The sequence below is a fragment of the Pinus tabuliformis genome, chromosome 3_2 (genome assembly GCF_031772625.1).
Source record: "Pinus tabuliformis cultivar Carrire ecotype Pingquan chromosome 3_2, CPIR1, whole genome shotgun sequence".
NCBI classification, from domain to species: Eukaryota; Viridiplantae; Streptophyta; class Pinopsida; order Pinales; family Pinaceae; genus Pinus; species Pinus tabuliformis.
Window position 1 is genome coordinate 1006881444 of NC_142302.1, and position 17583 is coordinate 1006899026.

A 17583-nucleotide genomic window follows, 5' to 3' on the forward strand; every position below is an offset into this window, starting at 1 on the left:
AATTTAAAAACTTCTACTTACCAACAATCAGGACACAACTTTGTCGAATTCTGATCTCTGCAGGTGCGTAGGCCTTACCCTGTGTCTTACCACTTCGACTCCCCTAGTCCTGAAAAATTCAAACAAAAGAAATCATACTAAAGCACTTTGAGTATCATCCCTTAGCACCTCGCTGACAACGACGCCAAAATGTTGGGGCAAATTATAGACTTATAATTTGGCAGACATAAATTATCGACTAGGGGTAGGTAAGCTTGTAATATGGGCAAAATATATGTAGGATAATACCGTAAGTTTTGTTCCAAATAAAATCACACACACACAGCTTCAAGAACTCTTTTCCTCATCAACACTTAACAGTAAAGGCTATGGAGTAGATAATTCATCTCTTTACAACACGTAGAATTGTTGATGCAGATTCAGAAAAGATACAAACCCAAACAACAAAAATTAACTCAATTCACACTTTGCATAACAGAAATGAAAGCATATTCAATAATTCCAATTCATTCATCAAATGAGCTCACATCTAACCATCATTCACAAGCTATTACAAATTAGAAAAGAAAAGTGCAAACTGTATACTAATTCTAGTAATGTGGGAAAATTATAGACTTATAATTTGACAGACATAAATTATCGACCAGGGGTAGGTAGTCTTGTGAGATGTTGCGCAAATATATGCAGGCTAATACCATAAGTGTTGTTCCAAATAAAATCACACACACACACACAGCTTCAAGAACTCTCTTCCTCATCAACACTTAGCAGCAAAGGCTATGGAGTAAATAATTCATCTCTCTACCACACATAGAATTGCCAAAGTAGATCCAAAAAAGATACAAACCCAAACATCAACAATTAACTCAATTCACACTTTGCATAACAGAAATGAAAGCATATTCAACAATTCCAAATCATTCATCAAATGAGCTCACATTTAACCATCATTCACAATATATTACAAATTAGAAAAGAGAACTGCAAACTATGTACTAATTCTAGTAATGCATGATAAAAATAAATGGAAATAAAACAAATCTACAGCTACAGGAGTTGTGAGTAAGGGGGTCCCTCCCTTACTCACAACCCCTTCAACTATGAAATGAGTTAATGAAATTCAGTAGAACATCAAGTATTATATTAATTTGGAAAATATACAGTCATACAAGTCTGATATATTCAATCTGTCCTTCTTCTCTCCATATCCTCCCCTCCTCTCCTAATAAACATAAAGGTCTTTCATACAAATACATGGGCATAATCTGCCTCAAATTAGAAAATATAACATCCTACAACTGTTGACTAACAATATATGACAAAGATAGCAAAATAAGCATGATGAGTTCGATCCATGACTGAAAGCATGGATCGAACAGATTTCATGAAGCTGTAGGAACTGCCTCTTAATACAACCATTTGAAAAGGGAATGAAGGTCTGGGAAATTTCAATGGTAGTTCTAAGGCGACCAATAGGGCAACACCCATATTACTGAATTTCTCAACAAAACCCATGTCTTCATTCTCCTCGAGGCTGACCAAAACATGCTCAATCATGAAAATCGATGTGGAAATCGGGGGGTTACAAGAAATCTCCGCGTCTACAGGAAATCGGCGAAATTACAGGAAATTGTGGAGTAGCTGCAGGAAATAGGGGCGGTTACAGGAAACCTCTGCATCTACAAGAAATTGGAAAACTGCAGGGAATCTCCACATCAACAGGAAATTGGCGACTGCAGGAAATCTCTGCATCTACAGGAAATCGATGACTACAGGAAATTGTAGAGTAGTTGAAGGAATATTGGAACTGCTTCAGAAAATGGTTGATCTGCACAATATGTGGTCAACTGCTTTGACATTATAGGTGATTCGATTAGATAATGTTTAGCTTCAAAAATACTTAGGAATTAAAGTAAAATGATACATTTTGAAATAATTTGCATTCTTTCAAGTTCACAGTGCCCTCTTGGTCAAAACACACAAAATATAATAAACGAGGGTTTTTAAAGATAAGAAGGGTTCAAAATAAGGGGGTTAAGGCCTCAGAAATATTATAAAAAATGAGACAAATTGGGAATCAACAATATTCAAGTCATATGACATCTGAAGAGGAGTTGTTTACCAAAATTAATGACAATTATTCTGGTAAAGTCATCCTTGATGATGATAGTGTTTTTGAAGTGAAAGGGAAAGGCACAATTGTAATACCAACATTGCATGGAAAGAAGAAGTTAATTGAGGACTCTTTGTTAACACCAACATTAAAGAAGAACCTACTTTATATAGGACAAATGCTGGAGCAAAATTACAAGTTAGTGTTTGATAATAAAGTGTGCTTAATCATGGATAAGTTGAATCAAAATGAAATTGTTGCAAGGGGTGAAATGAGTGAAGACAAAATTTTCAAGATCTCTTTTGATTCAAGTAATTTATAGAGTTTGAAAGTCACATAGGAATCAAATAGTAAACTTTGGCACTTAAGGATGGGACATCTAAATTTTCAAAGTTTGGTGCTGTTAAGAAAGCAAAACATGGTGAATGGTCTTCCTTATAGAAAGTTGGATGATAAAGTATGTGAATGGTGTATTTTTTGGAAACAACACAAGGACACTTTTTCAAATAGAACAAGGAAGACTAGAGAATGTCTAGCATTGATGCATTTAGATTTGTGTGGACCAATAGAGGTTGTGTCTTTTGGAAAGGTGCATTATTCTAGGAAGACATGGGTGTATTTTTTTGGAAGAGAAGTTGGAAGTGTTTTCTCATTTTCTTGAGTTTAAGGCTTTAGTTGTTGAAAAATGCAACAAGAAAGTCTCAATTTGATATTTCCTTGATAAAATTGAGAAAATTCAAATTTCCACATCAATAGACAACTTGGATGCAATTAATTAAGGTGACATGGCTCTTGTCACTCAGTTATTTGAAGTTTTTTCAGTTAAACTAGTTCTAACTGTTGGAGGAACTAGTGGAAGGTCAATTGTGTAGTGAGACTTCAGCCTAACTTAGTGATCATCTAGTTAACTGATCAATCAACAAAAAATAGCTAGTGCATGAAGATAACTCAAGTTCCCTGACTATGGTGGAGATTCCAAGGTAGTGTAACATCAGTTGTAAACTAGTCTTGAGTGTACAAGTGTTGCATGTAATTAGATGATCATATGCATCACAACTTGGGCTCAGATGCAGCAAACTTTTAACGAAAAATATAGGGACTACTGCAGGTCAAAGGATACTAAAGAAGATATTTTTAGGATGACCATAGGCCAAGATGAATCCCTAGAAGACTATGACTAGGTGCACACTTGACCCTGAGTCACTAAAGATGGTCTTGCTTAGAGGAGTAAGGAAGATCTTCTGGATACCTTAAATATGATAGCAGGAGGATATGTCTACCAATTACCCTATGAAGATATTAAGACTATCTTTAGAAACCATTCTACGGCATCCAAGAAAAAGGGTAGGCGTAGTCAACCTATGGCTAGTACATCATCCTCCAACTTATCCATCAAGGGTGAAATTGGTAATATGTTGGAAGATTTCAAGAGTGACATGATGCAAACCCTTGCCTTGCAATTGGACACCATGAACATCAAAAGGAAGCAAGAGGATGCAGAGAGAGCCTTGGCCATTTTTTGTCCTAGATGCACTAGGAGGCATCCTAGGAATGAATGTCCATTAAATTGCATTCAGATTTTCTCAGTGTGTGAAGAAAACCACTCCACAGACAAGTGCCCTTCTTTACCTGGACTCAAAGTTGTATATCAAGGAGATGAAGGGGTCATTAAGCAGCTTTGCTACATCAACCAAAGGAGACCTCCTCGGCCTAGACCATACCAGCAGGGTATGCAAGGGCCATCCCATGCATACTACAACCCCAACCAAGCCACCGCTATAACTTCTTGGGGACCCCCTGCTCATCCTTCCTGGTCTAAACCCCCTCCTTGGTCCTATACATCTCAGTATCAATCTCAACTAGCCAGCCTGTCATTCCAACCTTATGGTCAGCCACAACATCAGTGGAATGCCCCACCCCAGGGGTGGAGGCCCCAATTCAACAATGTTCCAGTGTTATTGCCTCCACCACCTGCACAACCACAACTCCTACACTCTGCTCCACCCAAGCAACCCTAGATGCATGCCCAACCAAATTCGAACCCAAACAAGAGGCAGGCTCAACAAGCATACAATGGAGAGACATTATACCCAGCTTATGCTGTAGAAATCCAGGAGATTAACCTAATATCTAGGAGAGTTCTCCCTGATAACCAACCTCCCTCTCCACATAGGGAGGTTGAGGAAGAAAGAGAGGAAATCAACCTGAAAGTAAATCCACCCTTTCCTCAAAGATGATCCCATCCACTCCAGCCTACCCCAAAAGAAACTGAACTTCTAGGAGAATTGAAGAATTTATGTGTAAAGATCCCCCTTCTCCAGGCAATCAAAGATGTGCCTGTTTATAATAAATTGATTAAGGAGAAGTGTTTCAAGCATCCAGGAAGAAGAAAAAGGGATGCCCCTACCATTAATATCATTGGGTAGTTGTCTGACTTAATGTTGGGGAAGGTAATATGCTCAAAATATTTGGACCCTAGAAGCCCTGTAGTATATGTACACATCAATGGTGCCATTGTCCCACACAATTTGATTGATCTTGGGGCTTCCATTAATGTGATGACTAAGGAAACCATGCTCAAACTCAACTTCCAAGGGTCATTGAGAAAGACCACAACAGTGTTGCAACTTGCAGATCATTCCACAGTCACCCCTGAGGGAATTGTGGAGCATGTGATGGTATCCATTGATTCCTGGGAATACCTAGCAGGTTTCCTAGTTCTCCAGCCTAAGGCTAAGCTTATTGGTTACCCTCTCATCCTTGGGAGGCCATGGCTAGCCACAACTGATGCTTACATTAGCTACAAAGCTAGGAATATGACCATCAAGAGTGGGCATATGTCCAAGCAATTAGTCCTATACTCTCCTGCTCAACCTTCGCTAGAACATGATTTAACTTTATGGTTAGAGGAGGAGGAAGAAGATGAGGGTTACTCTGCCCAACTTTATAGTTTGTGTGAGGTAGGAAAGTGTTCCCTCTGCGGACAGAGGCAACCCCTCTAGCCCTAGAGTGGTTCTAGTCACAACAAAGACAAAACAATGATTGATTCCCTTAAATAGTCATCGTTGAAGGCCTAACTCAAATCGGTGGTTGATGAAGTTCCATTGTGCTACTCCAGCTTCCGTTTCTTTCTCCTCAATGAGAAATTAACCTGAAACACCACAAGAAAAAAGCGGAGCACGTAATCGAGAACAACAATGATCTATTTACTTATAAAGTCAAGAAATCATAAGATATCAAGTAAATTGTACACAAGATATAGGAAATCATCATTGATTGTATTAAAATGAATCAAGAGAAAAGCTTACAACCAAGTCTTGACGTCACGAGCCTTCTCAGAGGGTCCAGCCGGTATGTTTCTTCAAGCATTCACTCTCAAGAATGGGTCTCCCAAATAGACAATATCTCTCCCTCACTCACAAGCTCTAATACAAGGTTAAGGCACTCCACAACCTCTTATCAAACTATTAGAAATCCCACACTTGCCACACTCACACCAAAGCTATCTACTTAGTCTCAAACCAAACTCAAAACTAGCAACTCCAACTAAATAACTAGCAGATCATAGCAATGGTGTGTGATTTTATAAGAGAAGGAGTCTCCATGAAATGAGGGAGAGGGAGCTTATCTTTAAGGGAGGTTGCACAAGATGTAGAACCACCATCCCAGAGGTGAAAAGGCAACCCAAACTGACCCAGCAACCAACTCTAGAAACATCCAGAAGGCTGACTGTTTGTACTAATTCGCCAAATCTGGATCGTCGCGGGTCATGAACTAGGACTAGCGATGATGTCACAACGATACAATGCATGACAAAGAATCGTCGCGCTTTTTAAGGGTTTACTAGCGAAAATATAGGAACACAGTAAAAAAGGGTCAATCTTCAGCATTAGAGAGCATTTGATTAATCTTCTTGCACGAGTGGGAAGATATGGACATGTTTATTTGATACATGACACAGCAGAGGGACTGAGATGAGGTCAATGACAAATTACTGTGTAACAGATGCACTCTAAAGCATGAAGCTTGAGAGAGTGGGAGGGGTGAAATGCTTTACGAAACCATGACCGAACTAGAACACCATCTTGAAGAACTTACAGGCGCAACTACAACTGATATCTCTTATAGTAAAACACATGTATTCTAGGCATGGGCGCGGCCATCCAAAATACATATGAAACTTGGTCTATGGTATGGACGCAGCCACCCAGTTGATAAGACCATATATAATGATAAAGGTATGGTCATAGCCATCCATGATGACTCAAGTATGGTCGCAACCATCCAATCAAAGAGTCGTGCATGTAATCACGAACTAATCCATGCAGCCCGAACATATGTAATCTTAGTTCGGGTCTTGAAACCCTAACCGATCTTAGTACAAATTCCAACATGTGAATAGATGTGTTGAAGTTGAGCATGATAGAAAGTTGCTTGATTACTGGTCAATAATGAAAACTGTTAACAAGCGCGAGAGAAACCACCAATAATGCCAATGGCTTTTAAGGTACAATCCAGTAAGTGTGAAAAATGAGCTGAAGTTGAACACTCGTGGAATCACCCAATCGAAGACCAATGATGAAAGTCTGTCGTCAGGCATGAAGAACTTGCCATTGAGGCATGCAAGCTCCAAGGTATCGAAGGGGATCTCTAGATCAATCTCCTGGATAATGAGCTGGTGTCGATAGGAGACGATCTATCACAGGAGGGCCATAATGTTTCCCCCATCAACGACGCGAGATGAAGAACAAATGGTAGATGGTGAAACAGAGTATCAGAAGAGGAGGTAAGGGTGTGAACTGCAGAAGGATTATACTCTTGAACATATCGGCGACACGACTCCAGAAGGTGGTAGCATATTGGTACCAAGGGATCGGAGGTCTGATGGAGACAACACGAATTAGATGGAATGAGGCAAAACGGAAAACCAAAACCCCGAAAGGCCAATGACGATGTGAGGATATCCCAACCCGACGAGAAGCAAAAGTGTCGATGTTCAAGAGTGACTAGCTGCCGTAGATAACCAATGACGACTTCCAAATTTTCCCCCACCATTACAAGAGAGTGCCCGAATTATTTTTGAAAAACAAGCTTGAAAGGGATAGCATATGCTTGTATTATAAGTTTGACCTTTGGACGAATCCAACCTAGTAATAGTTTAACGAGCCTTAGGGAGGAGAAGCTTGAGTCTCATCATGGTGACGAGTCCAATGTCGTTAGAGTTTAACGAGTCCGACATAGGTAAAACTCGAAGTCTTTTTCATGTTTAGAGAGTTTGAAAAAGACACGAAAAAGAAAACTCCAGGGGGGTCCTTTTTCGTAAATTTGTGTCCCTTGAGCCCGAAAAAGTATAAAATAATACTCGAGAGAATCGCTTGACCATTATGATCAAGGAGTACTTTTCGTAATTAGTGGCCCCGATCTGAAAAAGTAAAAAGGCGATCAAAGACACGTCGTTTCATAACCAGTATCAAACCCAAAATGACAAAAGTCTGGCGATCTTTTCATGTTTATATGGTCAGAAAAGAGTTGAAAGTGGACCGCATTTTATTCCATTTAATGAGTTAAAAGGGAAAACTTTGCAATCTTTTCGTCTTTTTTAAGTCAGAAAAGTGCTTAAAGGTGACTCGTTGTAGAGGAACGAGTGGTATAAAGGTTAGCAACTAGTTCCGACAATGGTGGAATTGCTCAAAACATGTAATGGTCAAGAGGCTGGCTAACAAAACCACTCATCGTTGTGGTTCCTTAGGAAAGGAAAAACAACCAAGTGAAAGCATATGATCGGCCAAAGAGATGGCGATGATGGAATGAAACAACCAAGGCTCATCTAGAAAAATTTAGCAGATAAAAACGGCAATCACGAGGTGTAAATCAGGTATGGGTTCATGTTTACACAAGCTTGAACCATGGAGAACTTTGCTTGGATTCTGTTTCATGTTTACACAAGCTTGAAACAAAAAACTATGCTTGTTATAAGTTTGCATGCCCCTAGCATAATGACGCAAATCGAGGTACATGCCCCCAAGCTTCATTGCATTCAACGAGGTGGATGGAATGAAGGTTCACTTTCGAGATCTTGGAAAGACTCGACTTGGATTTTACGATATCTTAAGCAAAGACTCGATTTGGAAAGGGAGATGTTGCATTTTTTAATGAGGTTGACACAGTAAAAGAACAATCCTTATAACCCTTGTTTCATTTTTTAACAAGGTTGACAAAAAAAAATCTCCTCAAAACTCCTTGATTCATTTTTTAACAAGCTTGACACAAGATTGGGAACTATGCTCATCACTCCTTGTTTCATTTTTTAATGAGGTTGACACAGGAACAAACTATCCTTGTACTCCTGTTCATGGGCCATATGAGAACATGGCTCTCAAGAGGTCTTCGTGGGATGGAAGAAACATGCTCCGGGAGAAACACATGTCATTAGACACCAATGACAGATCGGGTTCCAATGCCCCCAGTACATGATGTACGAGACCATCTGCATGATCATCAGTAGAGGCGAAGATGGAATGGGTAGCCACATAATTGACCTGTGGCATGGAAGGTACTACTTGCGGATGAGAACTAATGGGGGATGATGGTGGTACAGAAGGCATTGGGTGACTAAAGAAGGACAATTGATCAATAGTCACCATTCTTCCATTGTGCGGAAAACAAATCACATGGAAAAGTGAAGAAAAAAGAGCTCCCATGGAATAAATATAATCACGGCCAAGGAGAAGACTGAAATCTAAAGCACCTTGGACAACCATCATGTCTATATAGACGGTTTTGCCTCCTAAAGTAACCGGGAACTTCGGAAGGATCCCTAAATGTTGACTGGTTCCTCCGTCAAATGCCAACAGATTCTGTGTGACCAGCACAAGCTGTGGGGAGCCTAAAGCTTGCCAAGTAGTGAAAGGCATGAGGCTAACCGATGCACCTTCAACCAAGATAGTGCCAGGTACTGCCTTATTATAGGCATGTACTGTAATCTGGAAAGGCACATAGGATGGAAAGCGGAAAGCAGTCAAATGACTCCAATCGAAGGAAACGATCGAACTACTTGGTGGGGGCATCATATGATTGCCCCCATGCTCTATAGGAACCAAAGAAGGACCCTCTAAATCAGTTGGGATAGGAGGGTCGTTCTCGGACTCAGGAGAATCTGACGAGACGAGAAGAACATGAGTAGTGTAATCATGATGCTCTTCTAGAACAGAGTGATCAACGGGTGGTGAATAAGTCGACGCTCTCTCCGACCAGTGGTTGGTCTGGAATAGGCTTAGCACAGCCAAGCTCGGAAAGAGGAGGACAGACAAGAGAAGAATCTAAGTCAATCTCTTTGTCAATGGGGAGAGGGTCTGAAGAGAGCCTCTGATAACCAATGGGAAGTCGGGGTGAAGAAGCTGTAAGACTTTCCAAAACAGCAGAAGCTTTATCCATGAGTGGACAAAGGTGAAGGGGATGGTCACCTTCACATAGCCTACAAGGGAATCGAATCTTCCCTTTCTTCTGAGCACTGCCAATTGAGGATTGAACATCGACATGAGCTTTAGAGGACGATGAGGGATGAGCCAGATCGTGAGACCATACTTCTAAGATCCTAGGAATGTCAAGACAATCACGAAGAAGATGGTCACCCTTGCATAATTTACAAGGAAACTTAACCTTCTGCGGAGGAGCAGAAGGTGTTCCAACCTGAGATGTACTCAAAGCAATAGTTGCACAGGTGGCCTCGCATTTATCAGAATTCTTCTTCTTCTTCTTCGTAGTCTCCTGGTTACTAGATGTGGAACTTTCACTAGGTGAAGGAGGAGATGAAGGTGAAGAAACAGGGGAAGAAGGCACAGGCTCAACCTTGGAATCATCGTGTCGTGATTCAGATGAAGAAGACGGCAGAAATGGAGTCATGACACTCAGGACCACCGAGGTTGAAAACAACTAAATAGGCAAATTGATGGTTAACCCAGGCAAAGACAACGTTGCCATGTATGGAGCATCGACATTTCCAAAAGAAGGAGATGGACCAAGGTTCCCATCTAGGGGAGGCCTTTGGCCAGTAGACTCGGGGAAAGTTGCCATCAGGAACGAGCCTAAAAAACACTCGTACTGTAACCAAGAACTCGAACTATTACTAGGAATATTTCGCGGGCAGTAAATTTTATGACACAGGAACAAAACTGGACCTTTTCATGTTTCAAGAGTCGAGAAAAGGACAAAAAGGTGACTCTATCTGTTTCGAGGTTTAATGAGCCTAAAAGGACAAGTGCTCATATGGACATTTTCTTTTAAGGAGTCCAAAAGGAACGAAAGTGACTACTCTGGAGAACTATGCAAAAGGTTTACCAAACAACCCGTAAAACTACATATACACCTTGGTGATCAAATGAAAGAAAAATGACCAAGGACTTTCTGTACGGCAGTCAATCTTCCCGAATGCTGTGTTCGGTGCGTTACGGTTCGTAAGGCGGCAGACATGGCTTCCTATGGATGTAGGATGATAACCTAGTGGGGTCTCCTGATATATACTCGATGGTACTGGGAGCACAAATCCGTACTAGCAGTTATTGAGTCAGAGAAGGAGGAATCACCCAACCTTAAGAAAAAGAAATAGTGACTAGGTTTAACAATGCTAGAGCATGTCTCTAGCCTAGACCTCTAAATAATGTGTGTTAAGTTCCAATGCATTGTTAGGTTCATTCAATTGATTTTAGAGTTAATCATGAATTAATTTTTGGCTTTCAGGCCCTACTGTATGTATATCAAAAACCCTAGGATGCAACTAGAATGAGTAAAGCATCTTTCATTTCGATGAACACCCACTTAAAGGAGGGTAGAAAGTTCATTCCCAAGCAAACACAAGAGAATGAAAACACTAAGAAACACAATGCATCAATACACTAATCTCATGATGCATCGATACTACTAATGAAAGATTTAGAGTTTGCTTTTCAATTTCTCAAACATGAAAATTTGAAATGCACATATACTTTCACTTTCGTATACTAAATGAATGCAATATTTTGATTTTTTTTTTTGTTTTGAATTTAAAGAGACAAACAAGAAAGTGTGAATTGATCGATCCAAACAATTGTGATCTATGCTTGGTAGTGAAAAAATCGAATCAATATCAAAAATTGGTTCAATAATCGACACTAAAAATCAACCAGCAAGAAAAAAGCAATGAAAAAGCCTCAAGCAAATGAATAAGACGGTTGCGGATGAACCTTGGATAGACAAGCAACTCGGACAAATGATTCAAAAACTTGAACAAGCTAGGTCACAAGGCCCAAAAACACAAGATCCACTCAATGAAACCAAAGAGACAGTACCCCAACTAGAAGCAATTAAAACAAATTAATGGGCGAGAGGAAAAAAATAGGGGATAAATAAGACTGGTGAATTCAGGAGGTGAAGCTGTAAAAACAACTTACACAGGAATCGTCACGGGTATAATAACTAGCAACTAGTGACGATCAGCCAATAGTCGCAGCAACAGAGCGATGTCGTCGCGAGAGTATGCCTATCTTCTGTGACGTGCCGATTTTAGGAATCGTCGCAATTGTACGATAGGATTCAGCGATGCATAGGTTTACAAAATGAAGACAGGGCGACGTCGTCGCGACTGTCAATATTTTTCCAGCGACGAGCTTGAAAACAAGGGAAAACAAGTAAAAAACTCCCAACCAAACACCAAGCTATTCTTCCAGATTGACCCAGGTAACCCAAAAACTGATGGTTTAACCCCAAAATTCAAGAGACACTAAATCAAAACCAAACAAAAGAAAACAAGAGAAAAACATACGGAGGACTCCCCAGTGAAGTTGCCAACTTGTGAAGTAGGAAATTGTTCCCTCTGCAGATAGAGGCAACCCCTCTAGCCCTAGAGTGGGTCTAGTCACAACAAAGACAAAACAACAATTGATTCCCTTAAATAGTCATTGTTGGAAGCCTACCTCAAACCAGTGGTTGATGAAGTTCTGTTGTGCTGCTCCAGCTTTCGTTTCTTTCTCTTCAATAAGAAATCAACCTGAAACACCACAAGAAAACAACAGAGCACGTAACTGAGAAAAATAATGATCTATTTACTTATAAATTCAAGAAATCATAAGCTATCAAGTAAATTGTACACAAGATATAGGAAATCATCATTGATTGTATTAAAATGAATCAAGAGCAAAGCTTACAACCAAGTCTTGACATCGCAAGCCTTCTCAAAGGGTCCAACCAGTATGTTTCTTCAAGCATTCACTCTCAAGAATGGGTCTCCCAAATAGACAATATCTCTCCCTCACTCACAAGATCTAATACAAGGTTAAGGCACTCCATAACCTCTTATCAAACTATTAGCAATCCCACACTTGCCACACTCATACCAAAGCTATCTACTTAGTCTCAAACCAACTCAAAACTAGCAACTCCAACTAAAGAACTAGCAAATCATAGCAATGGTGAGTGATTTTATAGGAGAAGGAGTCTCCATGAAATGAGGGAGAGGGAGCTTATCTTTAAGGGAGGTTGCACAAGAGGCGGAACCACCATCCCAGAGGCATAAAGGCGACCCAAACTGACCCACAACTAGCTCTAGAAACATCCAGAAGGCTGACTGTTTGAACTAATTCGCCAAATCTGGATCGTCGCGGGTCATGAACTAGGGACTAGCGATGACGTTGCAACGATATAGTGCATGACAGAGAACCGTCGCACTTTTTAAGGGCTTACTAGCGACGATGCAAGAACTTAGTCAAAAAGGGTCAATCTTCAGCATTAGAGAGCATTTGCTTAATCTTCTTGCACGAGTGGGAAGATATGGACATGTTTATTTGATACATGACACAACGAAGGGACTGAGATGAGGAAAGTGACAAATTACTGTGTAACACTTTGGAAGCAATCATAGGAGGAGGAAAGCAAGATGAGGATGATTTAATTGAACACTTGCTCCAAAATCCAACTCCTAGTTCCCTGCCATTAGAATAAGAAGTAAGGGAAACCCTGAACAAACATCCAATTGATTTATGCTTGGCCAATTCCAACCCACTCTGTGTCAAAACCATAGAATTTGGCCCAGAGAAAGCTTTGCAAATTAATCCATCTCTTTCTGCTTTTGAAGAGGAAAATCTATGCAACCTGCTGAGGGAGAACCTAGAAGCCTTCGCTTGGAGCTATAAGGAAATGAAGGGAGTACACCCCTCAGTGTGTAATAACCACATCTACATCCAAGAAGGTTTCAAGTCAGTTAGACAACCACAAAAGAGGATGAATCCAACTCTTAAAGAGATAGTCAAGGAAGAACTGTAAAAACTGTTAGATGCAAGATTTATTTACCCTATCTTAGACAATGAGTGGGTCTCTCCTTTAGTATTAGTACCCAAGAAAAATGGTAAGTGGAGGATTTGTGTGGATTATAGGGAGTTGAACAAAGCCACCAAGAAGGATCATTTTCCCCTACCCTTCATTGACCAAGTACTAGATGGCCTGGCAGGGAAGAAATTCTTTTCTTTCCTATATGAATTTAGTGGGTATAACCAAATCCAAATATGCCTAGAAGACCAGGACAAGACCACATTCACCTATCCTTGGGGTACTTTTTCCTATAGGGTCTTTCCTTTCGGCCTATGCAATGTTCCTGCCACTTTACAGAGAGCAGTCTTGAGTATCTTTGATGAATTAGTACATGATGCTATGGAAATCTATATGGATGACTTTACGCCTTATGGCTGTGATTTCCAAGAAGCCTTGACTAACCTAGGCAAAGTATTGCACAAATGCATTGAAATGAATCTGTCTCTCAGTCCAGAAAAGTTTGAATTCTTAATGACTGAAGGGACTGTGTTAGGTCATTTAATATCTCATAAAGGACTATAGGTGGACCCAAACACAATAGCAATCATCCAAGGGGTCCCACCTCCACAAAAGGAGAAAGATGTCAAAAGTTTCTTAGGATTGGCTGGATACTGCCGGAGGTTCATAAAGGACTTCAACAAGTTGGACTCTCCTTTGTTTGGATCATTGACCAAAGATTCTGAATTTATATGTCCAAGAACTATCAAGAGGCCTTAGACATTCTCAAGGGTAAGTTGACTACTGCACCAATCCTTAGAGGCCCAAACTAGACCCTCCCCTTTCATATTCATGTTGATGCCTCACAGAAAGACATAGGAGTAGCCTTAGGTCAGGAAGAGGAGAAATTGCCTTATGCCATCTATTTTATCAGTAAAAACCTGTCAAAGGCTGAGCTAAACTATACTGTGACTGAAAAAGAACTCCTAGTTGTAGTGCATTCATTGAACAAATTTAGGCATTACATTACAGACTATCAAACATTTGTGCATACTCATCATGCTTCAATCAAATATTTAACGAACAAACCAGATATAAATGATAGAATTATAAGATGGTTTCTTCTATTACAGCAATTTGATCTAACCATTATTGATAAGCCTGGTAAGGAAAATGTTGTTGTTGACTTTCTACCTAGAATAAATATGCCTGCAGGTGAAGAAGGAATGGTGGATGACTAGTTAACAGATGCGCATTTGTTTGCTATTTCATTTCTCTCCCCATGGTTTGCTGATATATCAAACTATTTGGTATCATCACAACTCCCACCAAACTTTCCCTCCAAAGAAAAGAGCAAGATAATCAGGAAGAGTGCCCCCTTCACTTGGATTGGGGGTAATCTATTCAAACTTGGCCCAGATCAAATCTTAAGAAGGTGTGTAAGGGAAGAGGAAGTCTTTGACATCCTTCTGATCTATCATGATGGGCCTTGTGGAGGTCATTTTGCAGCAAAGAGGACAACATTCGAAGTGTTGCAAGCAGGCTATTATTGGCCTACTCTTCATCAGGATGTAAAGAATTACATTAGTCAGTGTGATCGATGCTAGAGGATGGGAAAGCCTACTCTGAGAGATGAAATGCCCCTACAACCTCAAGTGACTTTCAATCCATTTGACAAGTGGGGCATGGACTTCATTGGGTCGATCAACCCTCCTTTAAAGAAAAGACAACACATCATTGTGTGCACTGGTTATTTGACTAAATGGGCCGAAACCAAGGAAATTAAGGAAGCAACAGAAGAAAAGGTGGTTGAGTTCCTAAGGGAGAATATATTCTACAAATTTGGGTACCCTAGAGAGCTAGTCACAGACCAAGGCAGCAAGTTTACCTCCAGCAGAATTGAAGAACTCCTCAACCACCACAAAATCAAGCATAGGACCTCCACTCCTTATCATCCATAAGCTAATGGGCAAGTGGAGGTGATCAATAGGGCACTGGAGAACATCTTAACCAAGGTGGTGAGCAGCAGTAGGAAGGATTGGGTAGAGAGACTAGTTGAGGCCACCCGAGCCTATAATACAACATGGAAGACCACCATTGGATTTACACCCTATGAGCTGGTCTATGGTAAAAAGGCTATGATGTCCATTGAATTTGAATATAACACATTGAGGATGGCAACCCAACTAGATTTATATTTCAGTCATGCACATAACGAAAGGTTGTTGCATTTGAATGGCTTGGATGAATTCAGAATGCAGACCCTCCTACATACAGAGATAGTTCAGCTTCAGAGGAAGGTCTGGCATGACAGGCACATCAAGGAGAAGCAATTTCAAGAAGGAGACTGGGCATGATTATATGACTCCAGGTTTAAAGATTTTAAGGGAAAGTTAAGAACAAGATGGCTCAGACCTTATGTGGCGGAAAGAAGCCATGACAATGGTTCAGTGAAAATCAGGACTATTGATGAAGAAGCCATTCCATTGCTAGTTAATGTAAACAGATTGAAAATGTACAAGAGGCCTTTATCAAGACAAGATTTCATTGACAACATTAATAAGATAGTGATGAGGGTGGAGCAAGTTCCAGCTCCTCCCTCATCTGATTACTGAAAAAGGAAAAAGAATAAGGATTCAAGTGAAAACCTCTATGAGGTGCCTGAGTCCCATCTTTGGGTTGAAAACCTCATGACGTGGCCCAAGGATGAGAAAAATGAAAAGGATAACAAGATCCCTGGGTGAAAATCTTGTTGAGGTGCCCAGGGCAGATATCTAGGGTGAAAACCTCTCCGAGGCAGCCTACGTGTTTTGTTTATATATATATATATATATATATATATATATATATATGAGAAAAAGCATAATTGTTATGTGTAGGTGGGTGAGAAAGACAACTAAGGAGCAAAGAGAAGATTCAAAGGGAACCCTGCCTCACATATATTTCATCTCCTCCACTGCTTACCAATGCATCCCTCCATCAATTCTATTATTTTTCACTTCATTGCTTCAATTTAGGTTAAAATTGTGTTTCCTAATAGAACCACCTCAACCATTACGATCATCCCTGCATCCACATACACTCCTACTCCCTCTATCCATTCATTACAACACCCTCATAGCACCATCCAACAACATGATCAAAAATTCTAAGGAAGACACCAAACATTGACAAGTGGCAATCCAAGAGCTCCACAAAAACAACAACATCAAATCCAAGAGCTCCACAACAGCAGCAACATGAAATCCAAGAGCTCCACAATAGTAGTAGCATTAGATCCAAGAGCTCCACAACAACAACAACATCAAATGCAAGAGCTCCACAACATCAGCAACATCAGATCCAAGAACTCCACAACAGCAACAACATCAGATCCAAGAGCCCCACAACAATAAAAACATTAGACCCAAGAGCTCCACAACAGCAATAACATCATCAAATCTTCAGTCACTGACACCTCCAATTTAAAGCTAATAAACCATCAACAGACAATAGAGGAGGAAGAATAAAGACCATCAACAACACCTCTGATCTTTGACAACTGCAGCATGGCATCAAGACCACAGGTAAGTATCCTACTGATCCATTCATATGCATCATTTGATCAAAATTTGTAAAGGTTAAGAGGTGGTTGGTTTATAAGTGAAAAGGTGGCAAAAAGGAAATTCTTTAATAAGTCAAAAGAGAATGCAAGAGTCCATAGATACAATATTGTTATGGCAACCATTTGAGAATGTTTGAAGAATTAAGATTTGGGGTAGAAACACCAGTTCACCAAAGACATAGCATACCCTATTTTCTTGATGAAATCACTCATAGAATCTAGCAACAAAGTAAAGGAAGGGAATTCCCAACATTTGGCTCACCATGATTTGATCAGAATCCTCATTGAGGATGCCCTCCAAAAAAAACCTCAGGATCCCTATGAAATGGTCAGTCTGTAGAGACTTACCAGCAGAGGATGACATAAAAACCCTCATCTATGATGTTAGTCCTTCTATCAGTGAAGAGGAGGCAAAACAAGAAGATAATACAAAGCTATATGGGATGAGATGAATAAAGAAGAAACTAATACAGAGGACCATGCTGAAACACAAGGAGGATGATGCTGAAACATAGGAAGAAACTGATGGAGATGAGAAAGAATAGCAAAAGGAATAAGATAAGAAAAACAAAGAGGACAACAACAGGAAAAG